This window comes from Camellia sinensis, chromosome 8, assembly GCF_055761805.1.
Source record: "Camellia sinensis isolate YWXY chromosome 8, ASM5576180v1, whole genome shotgun sequence".
Classification (NCBI taxonomy): domain Eukaryota; kingdom Viridiplantae; phylum Streptophyta; class Magnoliopsida; order Ericales; family Theaceae; genus Camellia; species Camellia sinensis.
The window spans coordinates 127,502,989-127,526,622 of NC_138968.1; positions in this window are offsets into that span (position 1 = coordinate 127,502,989).

The window sequence follows — 23,634 nt, forward strand, 5'->3', positions numbered from 1 at the left end:
CACATTGTGAATCATAGCTAAAGCAGGTGGTAGAGCTAATTTGTAAGCCACATTACCAATCTTCTCAGTGATCTCGTATGGTCCCATAAATCCAGGTGCCAACTTTCCTTTTTTTTCCGAACCACATGACACTCTTCATCGGCGACACCTTCAAAAACACAAAATCTCCAATATTCAACTCAAACCCTTTACATTTTCTATTAGCATAACTCTTCTGACGACTCTATGCAGTCTTAATACGTTCTCAAATAATGTTCACTTTCTCTGTGTTCTCTCACTAACTCTGGCCCTAAGAATGACTGCGCATCTCCTACATCCATCCAACAAGCAAATGATCGACATGACCTCCCATACAAAGCCTCAAAAGGTGCCATCTCGATACTGGAGTGATAGCTATTATTATAAGCAAACTTTACCAATGGCAAGTGTTCTTTCCAACTACCACCAAGATCGAGGACACAAGTTCTCAACATATCCTCCAAGATCTGATTTACCCGCTCAGTTTGCCCATCTATTTGAGGATGATAAGTCGTGCTCAGGTCTAACCAAGCACCCAAAGCATGCTGAAATCCCAAACTCAGCCACAAACAACGAATCACGATCCAAAACTATAGAAAGTGGCATGCCATGAAGTCGCACGACCTCCAAAATATACAGCCTAGCTAGTTTATCCGCAGTTCGGTGATGTAACCCCCAAAATATGACCATAAATTCAACCAAAATATATATAAATAACTGCATGAATCAAAGTGTAATGTTCTTTCATTTCATAATGTTAATAGTACAAAAGAGTTTAGCACAAATAAATGCCCTATAGGCTTACACCTTTCCAAGTCTTGGCTTGGTTACAACAAAAGTGAGACTATCTCATACAATTAAAGCCCTTAGTTGTACAAAAAGTGAAACAAAATAAAGAAACTCTTGCTTCCCAAAAGTCCCTCCAAGTTATTACCTTGGTGGAGGCATGCCATCAATACCTGAAAATATTTTTCCCAAATAGGGTGAGCCACAGTCCAGTAGGGATAATCTAACACAATATATGAGATTTAACAAAGATATAAGTACAATATGCATAAACAATGCATGTGACAAAACATTCACATTTTTATAAAAATCATAAGGTACCAAATTCAAATCTTAGTCCATTTCCCTTTAATTCATTTCGACACATGAGCCAATTTCATTATCTTCCAATAACCCAACTGAGACTACAACTCAAGGGTTCTACAATCACACAATTACCACACAAACACTTTAATCTTCCATTTTACGAAAATTTTGTCCACAGGATTAGCAACCATGTACACTTTTGGGACTTTCACCCAGGACACTCCGGCTAACTTAATTTCAATGGAGTCCATCCCCTTTCTCCTCCCAAACAATGGAGTACATCCCATTTCTTCTCCCAAACAAGCATACATATACAATGTATTTAAACATAGTCATATTCAATGACAATCAACAACAGATTAGTTTTAATTTACCTAATCCTCATGCAATTTCTACAGCAATCATAGCTATCTTCCACCGATAGCCTAATACAGTTATCTCTAAACAGATATTCAATCTCAAGACAGATAATTTATTCAAAATTTTCAAAGATGAGAGGTATTACATTCTCAATTTCACCATCTATTTCAATACTCATCTAACTTCATGTTTACAACACCAATTTCATTTATTTATACAAAATAAACATCATAATCATTTTAGGGTAAACTCCTCATTTTCACAAATATCAACCCAAGTACCAAAATCAACAAGTTTGACACAACATAACCTCATTTTCAAACTCCACACCCATTTATTTCACTTTCACCAAAAACCCCAATTTCCATTTCACACTCAAACCCTAGGTTTGTTCACATTACCCCCAAATCCCACCATTGTTACACAACGACAAATATCTAAGCTAAAAACTATATGAAAGTATAGAAAATCCCTACCTCAAGAAGAGAAGACGAGCCAAGCAAGGATGAAACTCCAAAGATGCTCAAACCCAACTTTGTTCGGATCAAAATGAAGATCTAGAGACACTCTACCTTTTTCTCAAAGGCACTAGGGTGGAGGAAACACTAGAACTAGGTGAAAATGTAGAAAGAGAGAGAGAGAGACAGAGACACAGAGTTCTAAAGAGAGATGGTCTCAACTTTAGGTTTTAGGGAGAAAAGATCTGAAAAAGTGATATAAAAAGTCATTTTCGCGATCTGATATATGCATAGTCTGTTCGAGCGTGAGAATTGCCACTCGAGCGACAGACACAAAAAGTTATTCTGCTCGAGCGCAAGAAAGGCCGCTCAAGCACCAAGACACATAAACAAGACGCTTACCGCTCAAGTGCAAAAAGTGGCGCTCAAGCGTAGAAAACATACATCCAGTAGTTTTGCAGACAACAGGCCAACGCTCGAGCACAGGAAAGGCCGCTTAAGCGTAGAAATCACTCTCCTAGTAATTTTGCAGACCTGCAAAGTATTAAGAGTTTGCAAAGCCTGCTTGAGTGCAAGAATGGCCGCTCGAGCGCAAAAATACCCGCTCGAGCGGAGAAACCAAAATCTGGGCAACAAAGGTTTGGAAAAACAAGCAACCAATCTGTTCCAAACACACAACTACAAACTGATAACCAAAATAAAGGGAAGACAAGGGAAACAAGATATGAATAACCATTCAAAACTATACAAACCCGAGTCCGGAACACAACAAGTGACGGGTCAAAACCGGATTCGATATAGGTGAACATTGATAGGAATAAAGTGAGCAGACTTGGTGAGTTGATCTACTATCACCCAAATAAATTTATTGCCTCGCTTAGACCACGGCCATCCATCCATGAAGTCCATAGAGATGTACTCCCATTTCCAAATAGGGATCTCAAGAGGATGCAAAAGTTCAAACGATCGTTGGTGTTCTGCCTTAACCTATTGACACACATAACATCGAGAAACATACTCTCCTATGTCCTTCTTCATACCTTCCCATCAAAACGTCCTCTTCAGGTCATGATACATCTTAGTTCCACCAAGGTGAATGGTATATCGGGACCTATAGGCATCATCCATAATCTCTTTCCTCAATTCAACAATGTTAGGTACACACAACCTGCCCTTGAATCGGAATCCCCCATCTGAGTCCACAGACCAATCAGTAGGACAATCATAGATCAAATCCACTACAAGGCCATCGAGCTTGCTGACAAGGAACCCATCTAAATACTGTATCTGACGAACTTTACCTAGTAACGTTAGCTGCACAATCAAACTACCAATGTATGTCCTTTCAACACTCTCTTTTAGTTGAACACCATGCATCGAAATTAACTCCAAGGACTTCCATTCCTAAATCATCAAAGAAGCTATAATCCCATGTTGTCGACTACGTACATTTGCGACCGCATTTCCTTTTCCCATGTGGTAAAGGATCTCGAAATCATAACTGCTGATGAATTCAACCCACCTCTGTTGTTTCATGTTTAACTCTGTTTGAGAAAACAGATATTTGAGGCTCTTGTGATCTGTATATAACTCAAAGCACTCCCCAAAAAAGTAGTGTCGCCACATTTTCAACGCAAAAACAACTGCTACCAGCTTCAAGTCATGAGTAGGGTATTATCTCTCATGAGGTTTTAACTGTCGTGAGGCATAAGATACAACCTTCTGATGTTGCATCAACGCACATCCCAAACTAGTTCCCCTCGCATTAGTAAACATAACTAACTTTTCCCCTTGTACTGGTATAGTTTACACCGGTGCTGTAGTCAAACTCTACTTTAACGCCTGGAAAGCTATCTCACAATCATTTGTCCGTACGAACTTCACATTCTTGCGGGTCAACTTGGTCATGGGTGCTGCAATAGTGGAAAACTTCTTTATAAATCTCCTGTAATAACCGGCTACTCCTAAAAAACTCCTTACCTCTGAAGGGTTTGTGGGCTGCTTCCATTCTTTGACTGCAACAACTTTCTCAGGATCTACCGCTATCTCCTGATTGGACACAACATATCCCAAAAACCGAACTTCTTTCTCCAAAAAGTGGCACTTACTAAACTTAGCGTATAATTATTGCTTCCTCAAAGTCTTCAACATGACTTTCAAGTGTTCTCTGTGCTCTTCCTCATTCTTAGAATACACCAGGATATCATCTATGAAGATAATCACAAACTTATCTAAATACGGCTAAGGAATTCTATTCATCAAGTCCATGAAATAAGCAGGAGCATTGGTCAAACCAAAAGGCGTTACAAGAAATTTGTACAAGCCATACTAAGTCTGAAAAGCAGTAAGCGGTATACTTTTCTTTGACACACCCATCTGATGGTAACCTGTTCAGAGATCAAACTGAGAGAACATGGCTGCCCCCTTCAACTGATCAAACAAGCCATCAATTCTAGGTAGCGGATACTTGTTCTTGATAGTCACCTAGTTCAGCTTTCTGTAATCTATGCACATGTGGAGAGTGCCATCTTTCTTGGAGACAAAGATTGCGGGTGCTCCCCATAGGGAGTTACTTGAATGAATGAACCCTTTCTGAAGCATCTTTTCTAGCTGTTTCTTTATCTCCATAAGCTCCTTAGGTGCCATTATGTATGCCACCTTAGAAATCGGTGCAGTTCCCAGCACTAAGTCAATGAGAAATTCTACTACCCGTCGAGGTAGAGGTCCAGGTATCTCCTGAAATACATCCTCAAACTCACGTACCACATCTACCTCACTAATATCCTGCTTAGGGATTTCTACCGAGCACAGAAAACTTGTCATCATCGACTCTTCTCCATTGCTAGAAGTATGGGTAAGTCGTGGCATACCGGGAATATCTATATTTACAGTCCTTCTAGCACAATCTAGAGTCACAAAGTATTTTCGCAGCCAATCCATACCCAAAATAACTACAAACCCCTCAAACCCTAAAACAATTAGGTCCGCATACAAGACTCTACCCGCAAAATCAATCTCAAAATCTTTACACGTCTCATAAAGAGTAACTGCCCCTCCTAAAGGGGTTTCAACACAAATAAGTCTAGATAAGGAGGTAGTTACAAGGTGTTCTCTTTCTACAAACTGTCTAGTTATGAAAGAATAAGAGGCACCAGTATCAAAAAGTACTCTAATGGGCTCTTGAAAAAGATTAAAGGTACCTTGCACTCTGTCATTTCCTGGCATCACTGCAAATACCCTGGTTGGAGCTGTCGGACCCTGTCGTGCCTGCTGTTTCTGAGGGCAATCCTTTACTACATGTCCCAACTGCTGACACCCAAAACACTTCCTATTGATCGGTTGGGCTGCTAATGCTCTGATAGGTGGAGGCCCCTCCAACTGAGGTACGGGAGAATGATAACCCAATTATGGCACTTACTACCACTATCCTTCATAACCCTGTGGTCGCAGACCACCCTATCTCTAATAATAGTGCCCTTGGGGCTAGAAATTGCCCTGAGACCTGAAATTACCCTGACTACCTTGTGTGGCTTGACTTTTCGTGCTCCTTGCGGAAGACGAATAGCCCCACAATTCGGACTTCCGTGGTTCTAAATCTGATTTCACAAGTGTAATGTGAAACAATGAAAACACAAAAGAGTCCAAATCCGGCAATTTCTTTTGGAAAATCAATGTTTGAATCAAATGCCAAAAATGGACTACTTGACCAGATTTTAGAGTCGCCACCTAAATATTTTTGGGAAATTTAGGAAACTCGAGTCTCATGCCAAAGGCCATTAGTCCGTCATCACCAAAGTGTCTCGGCTCGGGAACTTAGGTACGAAAGGGGAAGGTCATGAATTAAGCACCCCATTTGCCCTATCAAAGATCGGCCTGTACTAATCATGATGTAATTTTTATTTATATTATATGCTCTTGTTTCAATTTATTAGCTATTTTTACCATGTGACGCACACACAAGTATATACTAACTTAGACAAATTGGAACATTTGATTTCATGTTTTATTTTGAAAATTGTTTTGTGGATTTGCCACTTTGAAAAAGTGGGCTTTAAAATGGACATTAATCAAACTATCCCAATTCAAGCAACTAGCCTTCATCCACAGACATTAAAACAGTTATATCATTTAAGCAATTAGCCTCATGGGAGCATACTTTGACATGGTAACATAGACATTCAATGCAAGATGCTAAAACATAAAATTACTTACCTAGTACTCCGAGCCAAAACAAAGCAAATTAATTGGAAAATATGCATGTTCCTAATTAATGCAATATGACTAATGCAATGCATGCATTATGTATTTTATAGGCTTGACTATGAGCATGGCATATGATTCCATTCAAGACATACGATAAAACACATATTCAAGTAATGAATTTGAACATTGATATTGGGTTAGTATGATGAGCCGAGCCTTAGATGCATGCAAGATGATGTATGCAAACCATAAGAATACTAATTTGAAAAATGATGTTCTATACTAAGCATCGTAAGCAAGTAAGTAAAAAGAAGAAAGACGTGGGGTTGGAAAACATACAACTTATTACACATTTGCCCTCGTGCAAAAGGGTGCGAATCAAAGTCCGAAAGTCCAAATTAAACTAATTATTACAAGAATGAATGAATGAACAGACGAAGAATTAACTAGCTAACTACTCTATTACAACAACAATAATCATGACAAGTAAATTAACTATCTACGTTAATTAGATATAACAATTACAAATAAACAATAATGATAATTACAAGACTAATTGAATTAATTACAACAATACTCGGAGCATTAATTTAAAATAATGATGTAAGCAAGAATGCGCAAGGGTTGCATGCATAGTGTCCAAGAACAGCTCTGTCCACCTAGGCTTGCTCTGTTTCACCTTCAGCCACTGCTTTCTATTTTCTGCAAAATACACTGCTGACCAAACATTGATGATTGGCCGACCCTCAATGAAGCCAGGCCAGGCCTAAAGAAGGCCGGTCATGCCTCAATTTCATGCAAAATTTTGTTTTGTGCTCTGAAGTGAAAACAGTGCAGACAGAGTTATTCTGAACTCTGTTTGTCCCTCTCACACTCCTCTGTCATGGGAAAGCCTCGAGAGAATATTGGAATTGTTTCCAAAATCATCAATGAGCAAGTTGATTGCTTGATAATTTCAGGTACAATTTGGACAAAAAAATCAATAAATTAAAGGAACTATAACCACGCCACTCCCCTATCATAGAGTGAATTCAAAAAGGGAGGTAGAGACGCTTCAAGGTTCATTAAAACATCATGAATTGATGTAAAACAACCCTTGACACAATAGATTTAGCATAACGTCCGGCCGAACCCCAAGCAATATAACTCATTTTCTTTATAAGAGTTAATTCATTTTAAGCCAAATTCATTAGTCTTTGCCATCCTTTAATCCATTAAGTCCAAGATGATTGTTACGTCCACTAAGTGAGAAATACGTCAAACGGGAGGTGATTCTCAACATGAACAAGAGACTACGCCATTGACAATGAACCTATGTAGAGATTAAACCATTAAGCATAAATCGCTAGTTCACGTTTTGAATAATCATCAACCAATTGAAATAATTCTCAAATGAAAGAAATGAATAGCAAGTTGATTATTAAAATGAGGTTCTTAAACATGGAAAATAGCGTATTACAAGAAAAAGAAGCTAAGAACAACATACAACAAGCTATGTATGCAAACTTATGAGACAACAATCAAGCTAATCAAAGTATGAACTATTTAAACAACTTAGAACAGCCCTAAAATAGCCCTCAAGAGATGAAAAACAGTGGCTCAAAGTGCATGAAAAGAGCCTAAAAAACTAAACAACAAAGAGATAAAACAAGGCCAGTAAGTAAGAATAAGGAGGAGTGGCTAACCCCTCCATTTTTGAAACCTGAAAGCATGATTTTTAGCCTCTTTTTAACTCTGAAAATCAATTTAGAGAGAAAAGAAAAAGAATGTAAAAGTAAGGGTTTGAGCTATAGGTAAAGGTGTAAGAAAGAGTGAAAACTCTCTATACCCTTTTGGTAGCTCTCCAAACCCAAACTTAAACACTTGGAAGAGAATCAAAACAACACAAAACTACAAGAACTAGATAGCAATAGATAGAACAAGAAGTAAAAGAGAGGATGACAAGCTTATACCTCTCAAAGAAGTGAGCTTTTGTTTATGAATCAAACTAAGTCCCAACACATTCTCAAGCTTGAATTATGGTGTTCAAGGCTCAACCAAGGTTCCTAGGCTCAAGTGTGAAGGTGTATATGATATATGGATATAGGTTCAAGATGATAGGTTTGCTCAAAGTGTTGTTTGCACAAGAAAAATGAGAAGAATGAGCTCTCAAGAAGGTGTAGAGGCTTTTTAGAAATTCTTCAACCCTCAAAACAGAGGTATCACCTCGTTTTTATAGAATTTGAGCCAAAAAGATCATAAATATCTTCAAAAATGGATAGCTTGCGGGCTCCCGCCCAGAACAGTGTTTCTCGCTACTAAGGCACGACCGGCCATCAATAGCCACGACCGGCCCTCAATGAGGCGTGGCCGGGCCTCAATGTAACCCCCTATGTTTCTGCTTCAGACCCAGTACAAGGTGGCACAATGTGTAAAAATGGATTTCTTGGGTATAATCAGTGGGGAATATGGAAGGTTTGGGATTGTTTCGGAGCTTAAACATGGCCACCTTCGTTGAAACCTCGAACTACGCATAACACCACTTTCATCATTGAGTGTACCGGGCAAAGCGCTCAAGCCTTATGGGCGGTCAAAATGGGGTGTCTATAGTTGTCCCTCTTTGACAGAGCTCGGAGTCATGATGTGACGTGAGTGAATGTCAAAGCCCAGAGACGACCCATTTGACAAAGGCTGCAAGGCTTGGGCAAGAAATCAAGACATAAATGTAAAGATTGCACTCGAGGGCAAAATGCAACATGACATGCAACAAATAACTTATGATCATGCAATGAAAAACTAATGAAACAATGCAATGAAACACTTGAATGTAAATGAAGCAATGAAACAATGCTACAATCTAAACAAGAAAGCAACATTTAAACGAAAACGTAAATCAAAGCAAAACAAATCCCGCCATGACTCACACGGAAAGAAGTGAATAAACAGGCACGTCTCACGTGAAAAGGACAAAGAAAGCACAAACCAAGCTACATCTCACGTAGAAAGGATGTAAGAAAATGCAGACCTAACTACGCCTCACGCAGGAAGGGTGAAGGGCAACGTAACCATCAAGTGCACCTGAGGTCTTAACTGAGATCCTAACGTGTCTCACGCGATAGAAGGCAGGGTCGTGTGAACAAACAGGAACACCTAATGTTTTTTAACCGATGTAAACAATCCTCACACATCACACGTGAGAGGAGGAGGAGTGGTGTGAACAAACAGGCGCACCTATTATTTTTAACTGAGGTAAACAATCCTAACGCGTTGCACGTGATAAGAGGAGAGGTTGTGTGAACACCGAGACACACCCGTTGTTTTTAACAGAGGGAAACAATCCTAACACGTCGCACACGAGAGGAGGAAAGGTGGTGTGAACACCGGGACACGCTCGTTGTTTTTAACAAAGGGAAACAATCCTAACGTGTCGCACGTGAAACGAGGAAAGGTGGTGTGAACACTAGGACACGCCTGTTGTTTTTAACCGAAGGAAACAATCCAAACACGTCGTACGCAAGAGGAGGAAAGGTGGTGTGAACACCGGGACACGCCCAATGTTTTTAATCGAATGGAAACAATCATAACGCGTTGCACACAAGAGAACGAAAGATGGTGTGAACACCAGGCGCACTTGTTATTTTTAACTGAGGAAAACAATCCTAATGCGTCGCACGTGAGAGGAGGAAAGGTGGTGTGAATAGCAGGCGCACCCGATGTTTTTAACCAAATGGAAACAATCCTAACGCGTTACACGCGAAAGGAGGAAAGGTGGTATGAACACCGGGCGCACCCAATGTTTTTAACCAAGGGAAACAATCCCAACGCGTCACATGCGAGAGGAGAAAAGGTGGTGTGAACACCTTGCACACGAGAGGAGGAAAGGTGGTATGAACACCGGGCACACCCGGTGTTTTTAACCGAGGGAAACAATCCTAACGCGTTGCACGTGAAAGGAGGAAAAGTGGTATGAACACCGGGAGAACCCAATGTTTTTAACTGAATGGAAACAATCCTAACGCGTTGCATGCGAGAGGAGGAAAGGTGGTGTGAACACTGGGCGCACCCAATGTTTTTGACATAGGAAAACAATCCTAACGCATTACATGCGAGAGGAGGAAAGGTGGTGTGAACACCTAGCACACCCGATGTTTTTAATAGAGGAAAGCAATCCTAACGTGTTGCATGCGAGAGGAGGAAAGGTGGTGTGAACACCAGGCGCACCCGATGTTTTTGACCGAATGGAAACAATCCTAATGCGTTGCACGCAAGAGGAGGAAAGGTGGTGTGAACACCGGGTGCACCTGATGTTTTTAACCAATTTGAACAATCCTAATGCATCGCACGCGAGAGGAGGAAAGGTTGGATGGATAAAAGAACAAACAAATTTTCACAATTTGGTAAAACGAAACAAACTCCCCTAGGAAGACCTCGAAAAACACAGTTCACGGAGACAATTCAAATCAAGACACAACACATAAATGTGAATTAGAAGCAAACACAAATTCTACGCAAAGACATATAAAATCAAAGCAATCAAGGCAATGTAGTAAAGTGAAAGCAAATTTGCCCATGTGTTGAAACAATGAACACAAGGCACCGCGTTTCAATTTCATTGTAAAAATGGATGATGACTTTACTGTGGCACGAATGATTTTATTTGGAACTCCTCTGAATGAACCGTACATACAATATCGTTTGTTTACGGAATAACATAACGAACTACGATTCAGGCAAAACAATTTATAAACTAACGGAACAGTTTAAACAAATTAAAAGTTTTGAACAAATGAGTTTAAACAAATAAGTTTAAACAAATTAAATCAAGAATCAAATAAATGCGTTCACACAATAAAAACAGAATGAACAAAATTCCTCTCTTTTTCTTTTCCGAAATTCTTTTTTATAAGCACTCATTTTTCTCTTCCCTTATTTTCCTTTATTCCTTTTTTTTTTTTTCTTCTTCTCTTTCTTTTCAACTCTTTTTTTTTTTTTTTGCTTTTTTTTTTCTTTTTTAGATTAAAGCTCCATAATACAAAAAATAAAATAAAGTAAAAGAAAACAAAATTGAGTTTACACTGAGAGCCGGCCGGACCTCAATGAAGCACGATCGGGCATCACGACAGCTGGCCGGGCTTCGATAGTGGCAGGGGCAGTTTCAGCCATTCCGCACGATATGTTTGTTTAAAACAAACTCAAACCCTTAGGCTCTGTTTGGTTATGTTTTCAAAATGTGATTCTACACATTGTTTTGAATATGATGTTTGGAACGTGTTTTGGAAACACGTTTCCAAAACTCTGCAGAGAAGTCTGTACCAGCCGCACTTTTCAGAATTTTTTTTTTTTTTTGCAAATTTTGTCTAACCGGTCGTCCGGCCGGTTGACCGGAATAGTGGATTTTTTTTTTTTTTTTGCAATTGATATGTTAATTTTTATATAATCAAAAAAAAACATTTTCTGAAAGTTTTAAAATTTTTTATGTGCTTTAAAATAATTTTGAGTTGTATGTTTAGTTATAAGTTGTAAATTTTTGTATCAAATATCAAATGTCACATCAACAATTCCCCACTCAAATCAAAACTCTTTTCAAAACTATTTTCAAAACTCTTTACCAATCAAATTTTCTACACTCAAATCATAATTTCAAACCCCACAAACTCAAAATACAACTCATACTCTCAAATCATAATTACAAAACTCTACCAAACGCAACCTTATTTTCTCAGACCCTCTTATCCGAAACTCCCTTCCCTCTCTCTCTAACCTCCCCCTCTCTCTAGATTTCCCCTTTCCTTGAATTACCCAATAACCCTTGCCATTTTTTCTTTGAAACCCTTCCCCTCCTATATACTTTGAACCAAACAAAACTTGATTTAGTGGATTTTGAGCTTTTCCCTTGGTTTTTCTCACATTTACCCACACCTTACTTCTATTCCCCTTTGATTTTCCAAAACTTTTTCGCTCTCTTTCTCCTAGGGTTTGAATTTTGGGATTTTCACCTATTTTCACTCATCCTCTCACTTTTTCTCCACTTCCTTCACTTTTCTCTATGGCTGGTGATGAGGTTCCCATCCTGGACCCCGCCATTGGTATTGGGGCCATCTTAGGCACAGATATGGAGGCCGAGGATGCCGCATTGCCTCCCCTCATTGACAAGCCATTCGATATGACCACTTACCAGCCACATACACACGTTCTGCCCCCAGGCAGTAACTTGAGATTTGAGGGCCTCATCCCGGGGATAGATGAGGACATCTTAATGCGAGAGCCTGTAGAGCACTTGTCCGCCGATGCCTCTACGGTAAGTGACTTTCCTTTGTTTTGATACATTGTTGAATTCTCACAAGTAGACCACTAGTTAATACTTTATACACTCCTCATTTACAAGTGATAGCTAGAAGGATTGGCAGCTACTGATCCATATCTGGCCCGCAATGATAGCATGAGAGACTACCAGCAGAGGTCCGCGCACTAGTTAATGTTGCCGGCTTTGGGCCCTTCTACTCAGGGCTCATACAAATAAGGGTTGAGTCGTTGCTGTATGGGGCCTTGGTAGAGAGATGGTGGGACACTACAAACTCATTCCACTTCTCATCGATCGGGGAGTTGATTTTGACCCTGTATGATGTTTTGATGATCACTGGCCTGCGAGTCAGGGTTGGCGGCCCGATCCCATGTGATCCTAACATTACGCAGTAGAGAGTCGCACAGCGTTAGCTTTTCAGGGCGATCCCAGACACCACCAGTCACGGGATGGTGAGGTATAGTTAGTTCTATGATCACTTCTCTGAGTCCCAACTTGCTACTACAGATGAGGTCGCCCAATACACCCGTGGCTTCCTTATGTATCTCCTAGGTACTACCCTGTTTGCGAACAGGGAAAATACCGTGGGGTTATATCTTCTGGGGCACTAGTGCACCTACCACAGGTGACCGAGTATGATTGGGGTGGCGCCGGCCTAGCCATCTTGTACTGCTATATGTGCTCTATATCCCGCCGCAAGCGGATTCACTCGACAGTTATTGGAGAGTTTGGGAGGTACACCTCATATTTACTTCTTTTGTTCAGCTTTACATTCTGTTCAATTTTTCATTTCCTGCTCATCTTTGCTTTGTATTTTATTTTCTGCTCGATTACGTCATCCATCTTTTTCTGCTTGTAACTTTGGGTTTACACATACTTCACCTCTCTAGCTCTGGTCTCAGTGAGGCCAATTGAGTTGTTAGTACCCCGCTCCCGGTACTACAACTCCCGATTTAAGCGTCAATGCTACGTATACCGAGACTTCCCCTACTTTCACCACTTCTTTGACACAATCACTGCAGATCAGGTAACAAAATATCAACCTTTAACTTTTACATACTGTAAGTATACTGCACTATTTCCATACTACACAGTCATTCTCATACTGTTGCTTCTATACTGCACTGTCATTCTCACACTGCACTAATTTTTGACATCTGACATCTGCTTCCACAGGTTGACTGGCATCCTTAAGCGGGCATTCCCCAAGCGTCAATGACGACCTATGTCGCTACATGGCATGCCTCTACCATACGGATTCTATTTGAGGGCCCTTTTGGCCAGGCTTACTACCTAAGGGAGAGGTTCATCCGCCAGATGCGAGGCGTCGCTGACCCTGACATTTCACATCCTCCTTCTCCAGTCATGAGGGTAGTTGATGAGCTGCAAGACGATCCTCAAATCGACCTCTTAATGTTGAGAGAGGATTGTGATCGACATCATAAGCCCGGTGACTTCACCACCTTCTTACATACTCGGGTGATGGTGCCTCATACACCCTGGGTGTGGTTCGTGCTACTCTAGAGATTGCTACTGCTGCTGTTGCGGCTGGCGATGCCCCTACTGGAGGTGCCCCTGCCATTGCTCTCATTCCTGGGTTTCCCGTGATTCCCACTGAGATCATGTACATGCGTCCAGATGGAGTGATCGAGCAGATCCCGCTTGAGCATATCAATGAGAGGGACCGCCGACTAGTGTTTGCTCCTGGCATCGAGCAGGTACACATTTCTTTATGCTTCTACTCACTACACTTTATCTTGTTTTGTTTTTAACCATTTATGTTCATTGTTCTTTATTACTTTTGTCTACCTTTATCAAATTCTATTCCTTTTGCAGATACCCCAGGTGTATGCTGATGACCTCCTCCAGATGATCGACTGATTGCTCCTTATGGTATGGAGGAGACACACTACCTTAGTCACTCATGGGATTGAGATATACTCTGTCTGTGATTCACTGTTGTTGCCATACTGTTTATATTCCTGTTAGTCTATACTGATACTTGTACTCTTTTTAGCTTGAGTCGGCGCCAGCAGTGCCTGCAGGACCTCCTCCAGCTAGTAGATAGAGACGGGGCCAAGTGAGGGGCCAAGGAGGAGCCGATTGAGGGAGAGGCCGAGCGAGGCAGCGCTCACCTTCTGAGGAGTCTTTTGACGGGTCTACAACCCCCAAGGATGAGGGAGAGGAGGTTGACTTGTTGTCCAGTAGCCCCAACGATGACAGTGATACACCTCCTCCGCAGCTAAGGAGGAAGAGGGCGAAGATGGGTTACTGATGAGGATGACAATTTTTGTTTTTTGTTTTTTGTTTTTGTTTTTCTTTGTAGTTAAACACTAGCTTCAGATAGACCCTTTTTGTTTTTTTGAAGGATTTTCTTTTATTTTGTTGCCTTGTAAAACAATGATCGGTGTTGGACCCACTAGTTTGTAAAAACAAGTTTTTGAACCTCCTTGAACAATGTGATGAATGGCATGTGATGAATGACATAACCTTTGCATGATAACTTCACATAAGACTTAAAACCATGAATATCTGCTTTTGCATTCATTCTTGCATCGAATGACAACCCACGAGCGAACGAAATGTAAAATACAACTCGATAACAAGAAAACAAACTGAAAACAACCCGAAAATACTAAAAAACACTTGGTACAAACAAAACAAGACTTAAAACACAACTGTGATATATCAGGATGAAGGCCAGCTTTTCTTGCAACTGCACTGATCTAAGCCACCATTTAGACCCGACCGAGCCTAAATAGGCACGGCTGGGCCTAAGTGTGAGGTTGGTCAGTGTTGCCCAGCTATCATGCACTGCTCCTTCTCATCCTCTATAAATGGTGCTCCCATGCTGTTTTTTTGCTAGAATAGCAAGTCTTTGATAGTTTACTCTCAAGATGGAGACATTGTGCAACAATAGGCTCCGAGACTGGGTAGCCACTTTAGACGGCTCGGAAAAGGTAAGTTTTCACAGTTTTGCCCTAAATGCCCTTTTTTCCTCTAAGTCGCACTTCTCTTTGCTTTCCATTCTTACATGTCACTGTTCGATGTTGGAACCCGATCACTCATGTATTTTAATTCGGGTCACAAGAGGTGTGTCCAACACTCGAGGAATTTCGAGCTTTAATGGAGTCTTGACACGATGAAGAAATCATACCAAAACCTCATTTTGGCCATGCCCAAGCTTTGGGACGGATGTGTGGGTTAGCATTACATGAGGCTCGGTCTTTGGAACATGATGGGGAGCTAGACATACACAGTTTAGTTCATCGATTTTCCACTATTGGAGACAAGAGTGACCTTCTTTGGCGAGGCCGCCGGCAACATGCTTTCTGTTTATGCCTTCTTGCACAATCCTCCTTGCCCCCAGTTTCGACGGAGCTAGCATCCGGTTGATCGAAGTGGCCCAATGTCTGAAAGAGGACAAGAGTTGCATGGGTTTGGCACTGGCCGAAACCTTGATGAGTTTAGATGCTTTCCGGTGATGAGAGACCACCCGGTTGGCAGGGAGTCTGCTATTTCTCCAGATATTATTTTCCACTATTCTAATTTATGATTCTCACATCACTTAACATTCATCCTCTATTTTTCTGTCATAACCCTTCCCTTACTTTTCCCTCATCGTACACCTCTCTGTTCTTTAATCTCTCTTATTTTTCATCCCTCCCTAGGTATGGTTACTGGACAAACTGCAAGTAGTAGACCCTTGCCTTGAGTACTCGGCCAGAGCTTACTTCTTTCACCAACGACTGGTGGATTTCCCCTCAGAGGGTTTATGGTGTGATTGGATGTGTAACAAATCTGCAACTAACAGAACTTAGCGTTGCCCCTGGTATAATTTAGCTGAGATGAGCTATAGCATTTCCCGACAGTCAGGTGTAGAGTTGATTGGCCTCACACATTGCATATTCAATTTTTCTCTCCTGTTCCGATGCCAGTTCGGGCATGACCAGATACGTCCAGATGAGGGAGTGGAATACACAGCTTCATTTCCGGTTCATGGCTCGCACCTGCCCTGGTATTTCGTTGCTTGGAGGGCGAGAGAGATTCTGGCCCCTGTCATTAGTTTCAGTTACACCCTGTCTGAGGAGTGTTTGGCTTGGCTTGAATAGGAGGCAAAGGTTGGGCCATCTTTAGCATAGAGCCACCTGACTTAGCTGTGCCCCTAGTTTTACTGCTTTGATCTTTTCTTTTCAAGTTTAAGATGTAAAAGCAACTTTGATCTAAATCAAAGAGGAAGAATGTACTTGTGTTGAAATCAATAAAATTAAAGTTGCTTGCGAGTACTAAGAATTTTCCTTTCGGTCCCAAAAATGGTCCAAGTTGTAAAAGGGTAAAATTTTGAACAAAATCAACTTTTATTAAAACTTTTCAAAGCAATTTTCAAAAACGATCACCACCTGACACTCACAGAATCGATTCTCAAGATGTGCAGTCCCGAATCAAAAGAAATCATAACTGCCCTTGATTGCATATCACTGTTGTTCTGCACTGTAATCAGCTTTTCTTCCCAAAATAAACAGCACAACCGAACTAATAGATAATGAACAAAGATGACTTGATCAGGAAAACGGACAGGACAGTTGAGTTGGAGATAGTTACGGCCCAACTTCAGGGTGAAGTTGCCTACGTATCCTAAAAATGGGAATCAGGCCTTACGTAATTCGTTTCAGGTTCACTCGAGTATTAACTCTCTCCTTTTGCACTCTAACTTTTGCAAAAGTCGCCTTTTATGGTTTTCAACCTTGCAAGCTCCTTTATTTCTAATTTTTCATGCTCTAACTTTTGTCTAGGTCGCCCTTTCAGGTTTTCGGCCTAGTGAGCCTCTCAGGAGTTGTATTTCTTCAACTGGTTCATATTGATCGATTGTGAGAACTCCAGGCCGTCCAAGTCCAAAAGAACAATTGCCCCTCCTGACCAGATTGACTTGATGATGTAAGGACCAGTCCAGTTGGGTTTGAACTTGCCCCTAGTGTCGTGGATGGGAGCCCGGTTGTCTTTCAGCATCATGTCCCCTTCTTTAAGATTCCTGGACTTAACTTTCTTGTTAAAAGCCCTAGCAATTCGACGTTGGTAGCCCTAGACATGATACAATGCTCTTAGTCTTCTCTCATCGAACAACATTAACTCCTCAAACCTACTTCGTTGCCAATCTACGCCTGCTATTTGACACTCAGCCATAACTCGTATCGAGGGTACTTTAATTTCGATCGACAAAATAACCTCTATCCCGTAAATGAGAGATCGCCCCTGTAGATGTTCGGATTGAGGTCCTGTAGCCCCAGAGCGCAAATGGAAATTTATCTAGCCAATCCCTGTAAGTTTCCACCATCTTCTGAAGAATTCTCTTGATATTTTTGTTGGCAGCCTCAACGGCTCTATTAGTCTACGGCTTATAGGTTGATGACTTATGGAAAGCCACGTTATATTTCTCTAGAAAGCCTATCACCTATTTCTTGAAGTGCGACCCATTATCGGAGATAATCTCATTCGGAACTCCTTACCAGTTGATGATGTTGTTTTTGATAAACTTAGCCACATGTGATGCTTTCAATACAGAGTAAGACTGGGCCTCCACCCACTTCGTGAAGTAGGCTATTGCTACCAGAATGAACTCATGCCCGTTTGACCCCTTTGGTGTAACTGCGCCGATAACATCTATCCCCCAAACAGAGAATGGCCATGATAAAGTCATGTTGTAGAGCTTCGACGGTGGAATGTTCATGCGATTGGCATGAATCTAGCATTTGTGGCATCGCCAAACAAAATCAATACAATCATCTTCCATGGTTGACCAGTAATAGCCTTGTCTAAGGATTTTCCGAGCGAGCATCACACCGTTTATGTGAGCCCTGCACTCTCTTCTGTGAATGGCCTCTATAAAGGGCTTTGATTTCTCTTTCTCAACACATAGCTTGTGCATTCCTAAATGGCCTTTTTTGTACAACATGCCCCTACAGATGATAAATTGAACGGCTAGACACCGTATTCCCCTTTTGTCCTTGGCAATTGCTCCTGGTGGATACACCCCCTTTTTTAAGAAATTTCAAAAATCTTAATACCAGGGGCTCTTGTCTGAAGCCTCATCTATCGTGACAATGGTTTCATAGGCCAGTGTGTACTTCTGTTCAATAATGATCGGATGCATCATGACTCCCAATGGAATGTCTACCATAGAAGATAGAGTTGCTAGTGCATCAACGAATCGGTTGTTCTCTCTTAGCAGATGGGTAAACGTTAGCTTTTCAAACCTCGAAATTAGCATATCCAAGACCTGATGGTAAACCTTCATTTTCTCCTCTCTAACCCGCCAATCTCCGTTGGCTTGAGACACAACCAAGTTCGAATCCCCGATGACGTCCAACCTTTTTGCCCCTAGTTCCAAGGCGGTTTCTAAACCAGCAATACACGCCTCATATTCTACTTCGTTGTTGGATACTTTGAACCAGAGTTTGAAGGCTAAGGGTATATGGGAGTCATCAGGTGCTATTAGCAACACACCAATCCCATAACCGTATTGATTAGCTGCTCTGTCAAAGTACATCGTCCATGTTTTTTCCTCTTTTGCAGAATATCTTCATCTGGGAAAAAGTACTCCACAACTTCATCTCCCTCTACTGGGTGATCTACTAGGAATTCTGCTACAACTCTCCCTTTAACCGACTTGCGTATAACATATGTAAGATCAAATTCAGAGAGAAAAAGCAACCAACGGGCTAGCCTACCCGTAAGCGTTGGTTTCTGAAAGAGATATTTCATAAGATCTAATCTCGAAACCAAGATTACAGAGTGAGCTAACAGGTGGTGCCTCAACTTCTAGGTAGCCCATACCAAGGCTAGACAAGATTTCTCGAGGGGAGTGTAACGGGTCTCGTAATCCACCATTTTCTTGCTCCAATAGTAAACGGCTTTCTCCACCTTGGCCTCCGACTCCTGAGCTAACATGCACCCCATGGTTGAGTTTGTCACTGACAGGTACAAAATCAATGATTTTCCCGGTTTTGGCAGTGATAACACAGGCGGATTATGTAGGTACTGCTTAACCTATTCAAAAGCGAACTAACAACAATCGTCCCATTGGAATTTCTTTCCTTTCTTCAGGAGACTAAATAGTGGTTCACAAGTCAAGGTTAGTTTGGAAATAAACCGCCTTATGAATTGCACTTTACCCAGACAGCTGCGCACCTCATTTTCAGTACTTAGTGGTGGCATTTCTAAGATGACCTTGATTTTGAAAGGACCTACCTCAATTTCTCTCTATGTGATAAGGAATCCCAACATTTTCTCTGTTGTTACGCCGAAGGTACATTTTTGTGGGTTCAAGCCCAATCTATACTCTCTAATCCGCTGAAAGAATTTCTCCAAGGCAGTGTAGTGGTCTTCCTGATTTTTGGACTTAACAATCATATCGTCCATATACACCTCAACCTCTTTGTGGATTATGTCGTGCAAAATGGTAGTTGAGCCCTTTGATAAGTGGCCCCAGCATTCTTCAACCCAAATGGCATGACTCAGTAGCAATAAGTGCACCACAAAGTAGTGAAAACGATCTTTTCCTTATCCTCAGGTGCCATCAGAATCTGGTTATATCCAGAAAACCCATCCATGAACGAGAGCAATGCATGGCCTGTAATGAAGTCTGCCAACTCATCAATATGCGGCAGTGGAAAATCATCCTTCGGACTAGCCTTATTCAGATCCCTGAAGTCAACACAGACTCTGATTCTGTCATCCTTCTTTGGGACTGGAACAATATTGGCCAACCACGTTGGATACTCAGATACAAGCAAGAACCCTGCCTCAATCTGTTTGGTAATTTCTTCCTTGATTTTCAAAGCCCAATCTGGGCGAACTCTGCTCAGCTTCTGCTTAACTGGCCGGGCCTCAGGGTCAAGAGGAATCTAGTGTTGTACAATCTCAGGACCGATTCCAGGCATGTTTTCGTAGGACCACGTGAAAACATCTTTGAAATTTTTTAATAAAGAGATCATATGAAACTTACTTAATTCTGACAGAATTTATAAATACTAAACATAAGTATCAGTATACACTATTATAAACTTACCACCACCACCACCACCACCACCATGCCACCGCCACTATGATCACTACCATCACCGCCACCGCCACCGCCACCGCCACTGCCGCCACCATTGCCATCACTACTGCTACCTTCACCACCACTACCACCATCATGCCACTGTCACTACTACCACCGTTACCACTGCCACTACCACCATAACCACCACCATCATGCCACTGCCATCACTACCTCTACTACTAGTACCATCACTACCGCTACCACTTATTGATGAAGATGAGACTAAGTGTTATGTGAATTACGTCTATCTAAAAAAAAAAAGAGTTATGTGAATTACAATCTTAAGAAAAACTCAATATAATTATGCCAAACTTATAAAATTTATCATATTTTTTCTAAATCTAACATTTCTCTAAATCTCAAGAAAAGTCAGTGTAATTTTCCCTATTTAATTTTGTCTTGTAATTGCTCTAAGAACTAAAAAGTATCATCAACAAATTAAAAATTAGTGTACATTCAACACATCGTGTGGACCTCAATGCTAATAGAGATATCTATACTATCTATACAATTATATAAAGAAAAAGTTGGAGTTGGTATCGATGTCCCAATTTTTTGGTTTTCCAAAAATACCCCGATTGCAGTGTAGTCAGGCTCTACATTAAACTCTTTTCCTTTTTCTTTTTTTTTTCAATACTAGTTCGTTCCCACAGACGGCGAAGTCATCCCCGACAGCAGCTCTCTCTTGCTCGGCAGCCATAGTCTCTTTCTTCCTACCAAGTCCCTTCTGCACAGCTTCGTCCCCCTCCTCGGTCTCCTCGTTTTACAATGCCTTGAAAACATTTTCAGCATAGGAGACCATGTAGTTCGGCAGGAAGTGGGAGGGAGGAGAAGTGAACACCTTGATCGCAGGCCCCTAACCAAGCTTTTTTGCAAGCCGCCTTTCAGCCGAACTGAAAGAAGATGTCCTTGGTGGCTTCGACTTGCTTGGTATAGTTGTCTTCAACCTCCTTAAATTTACGATCTTCAGCTTCCTACATCATTTTTCTTCTTTTTCAATTGCTCCACCTTGGTCTAAAGAGTGTCCTTCTCTTGCTCAGTGCTGCCGAGCTGGCCAAAGAGCTTGGCATTGTTGGCGTTGGCAATCTCAAGTGAGGCCTTCGCTCGCCCTAACTCATTCTCAAAGTACTTCCCTTGTGCGATGGTGTTAGCCACTTTCTGCCGCACCTTAACAACCCAGTCCATCACAAGGTGAGTCTTTTGGATCGCTTACAAGAAATGTTAGAGGATGAGACTGGGCAAACAACCAAACCGAGCTAACAAAAGCAATTTTGTAAGTTACTTAGCATTGTCATGGACTTCACTGCGGACTTGACCATTCAGGTATCGAGGACATGATCACTCCCAATCATGTTGCTCGGCAACAACAGTGCCTTTGATAGATCAATGGCCAAGAGATGCTCCTTATCCCTAATAATAGAAGCATTACCCGGGATCTCCTTACCCCGATGTTTCAACTTTGGCTACCAGGCTGGCACTACCTCATGCACCTACTGCGCAGTGCTTAGCTCGATCACCAGCTCGGCCGATGGGTCGGCTGTGCGAGCTCTCTTACTAGCTCGGCATGATTTTGTGTTGGTAAATTAAGTAGCACCTGAAGGCTCAATAGAGGTTGCGGTGATAAGATTTTTTATGCGATTTCTTTTGGTCATTTCTTATTCCTCAGTCAACCGGATAAGTGGGACGTCGAGAAGAGTTGGATTCGATGGGAGTGAAGGCTCAAAAAGAAAGTCTGTGACCTTGCTTTTTCGCTTCGCTGAGTAGTGATAGCTCGGCACGTATCTAAGAAGTTTGTGGCAACCGCGGTGCTTGTATCTTAGCACTGCTCTTACTGTTTCCTCGTTAGGATGAGGACACAATGTTTGTAGCTCAGCGACACCTGCAAAGAAGTCTGTTAGCCCAGATTATCAAAATCTATAAAAGTTGACCGATTGAACTCTTACTTGTAAAGTGTTTGTGTTTGCTAATGTACCAACCGGGCACATTAGCCATGTCATAATTGCCAGTCACCCAGATGAAGTCATCATCATAGAGGTCCTTATCCGGTGTACCGATCACCAGGCGTTCGCAGCAGGGTCTGTAACACCCCAACCCTTCACATGTTATCGATATTGTCCGCTTTGGGCCACGCCCGCACGGATTTGTTCTTCTCAATGGGTCACCCATCCCAGAACTACTCCAGCCCAAGAACGCTTAACTGGGGAGTTCTGCTACAGATTTCACCACCTTAGAAAAAGCCTCGATGCTATATAAGGGTCTAGGTTTTTACTTTTATAGCCCAAGAACTTCCCATCCATTCTCGATGTGGGACACTAGGACCTTACAGGGTCTTATTTTCAAATACCAATTAAAACCATCGGCTATATGGCTGAGTGTATATTGGCACAATATCTCAACTAATCCTAGGTTCAAACAAAGCTGTTGGTTCAGCTCGGTAACACCGTTTATTACGAAAAATGTCTTGGTAAATACTTGGGTAGGGCATAACTTGGTCTTTTTAAGAATTCACACATTAAGGGTTAGACTAGGAAGCATAGCCCCATTCTACAATAGACAGCACAATGAAGGGGCAAGCGTACTCTTTTCCCCAATGAAGTTTCCCTTCCTTGCTGAGCTTCAAATGCACGTCGCCTGGGACACCATACTCCTCACGAAACGCGGCCAGTGCGCCCGACGTGTTTACAAAAAAGCGATAGTGCCCCATGGAGCTCGGTTTAATTGGTCCGGCAAAATGTGTTGGCCTAGCTAGGTACAACAACTGCTCGGCCCTTGAGAGCACTTATGAAGGTGTGCCTGGTCTCCTAGGATTCTGCATTATGAAAAATCGAAGTGTAAATGGTAGCGCGGTCGCACATGATGAGCTGTTCTAGCTCGGTCATGAATGCAGGGTTTAGCTCGGCCCTATAACCATGCAAGAGAGCCAGATGTTAGCTCGGTTGGACATCGACTAAACAATTCACTTAAATCCTAGCTCGGTCGTGCTGGTGAGCTAGATGTTAGCTCGCCAGCACGACATTGAATGATCAAATTCCTTTCTGGATTGAAGGAATGTTCTTAGCTGGCTCTGGTTTAAATTCTTCCATGTTCATCTTTGAAGATGAACAGTGGTCCCAAGAGCATTT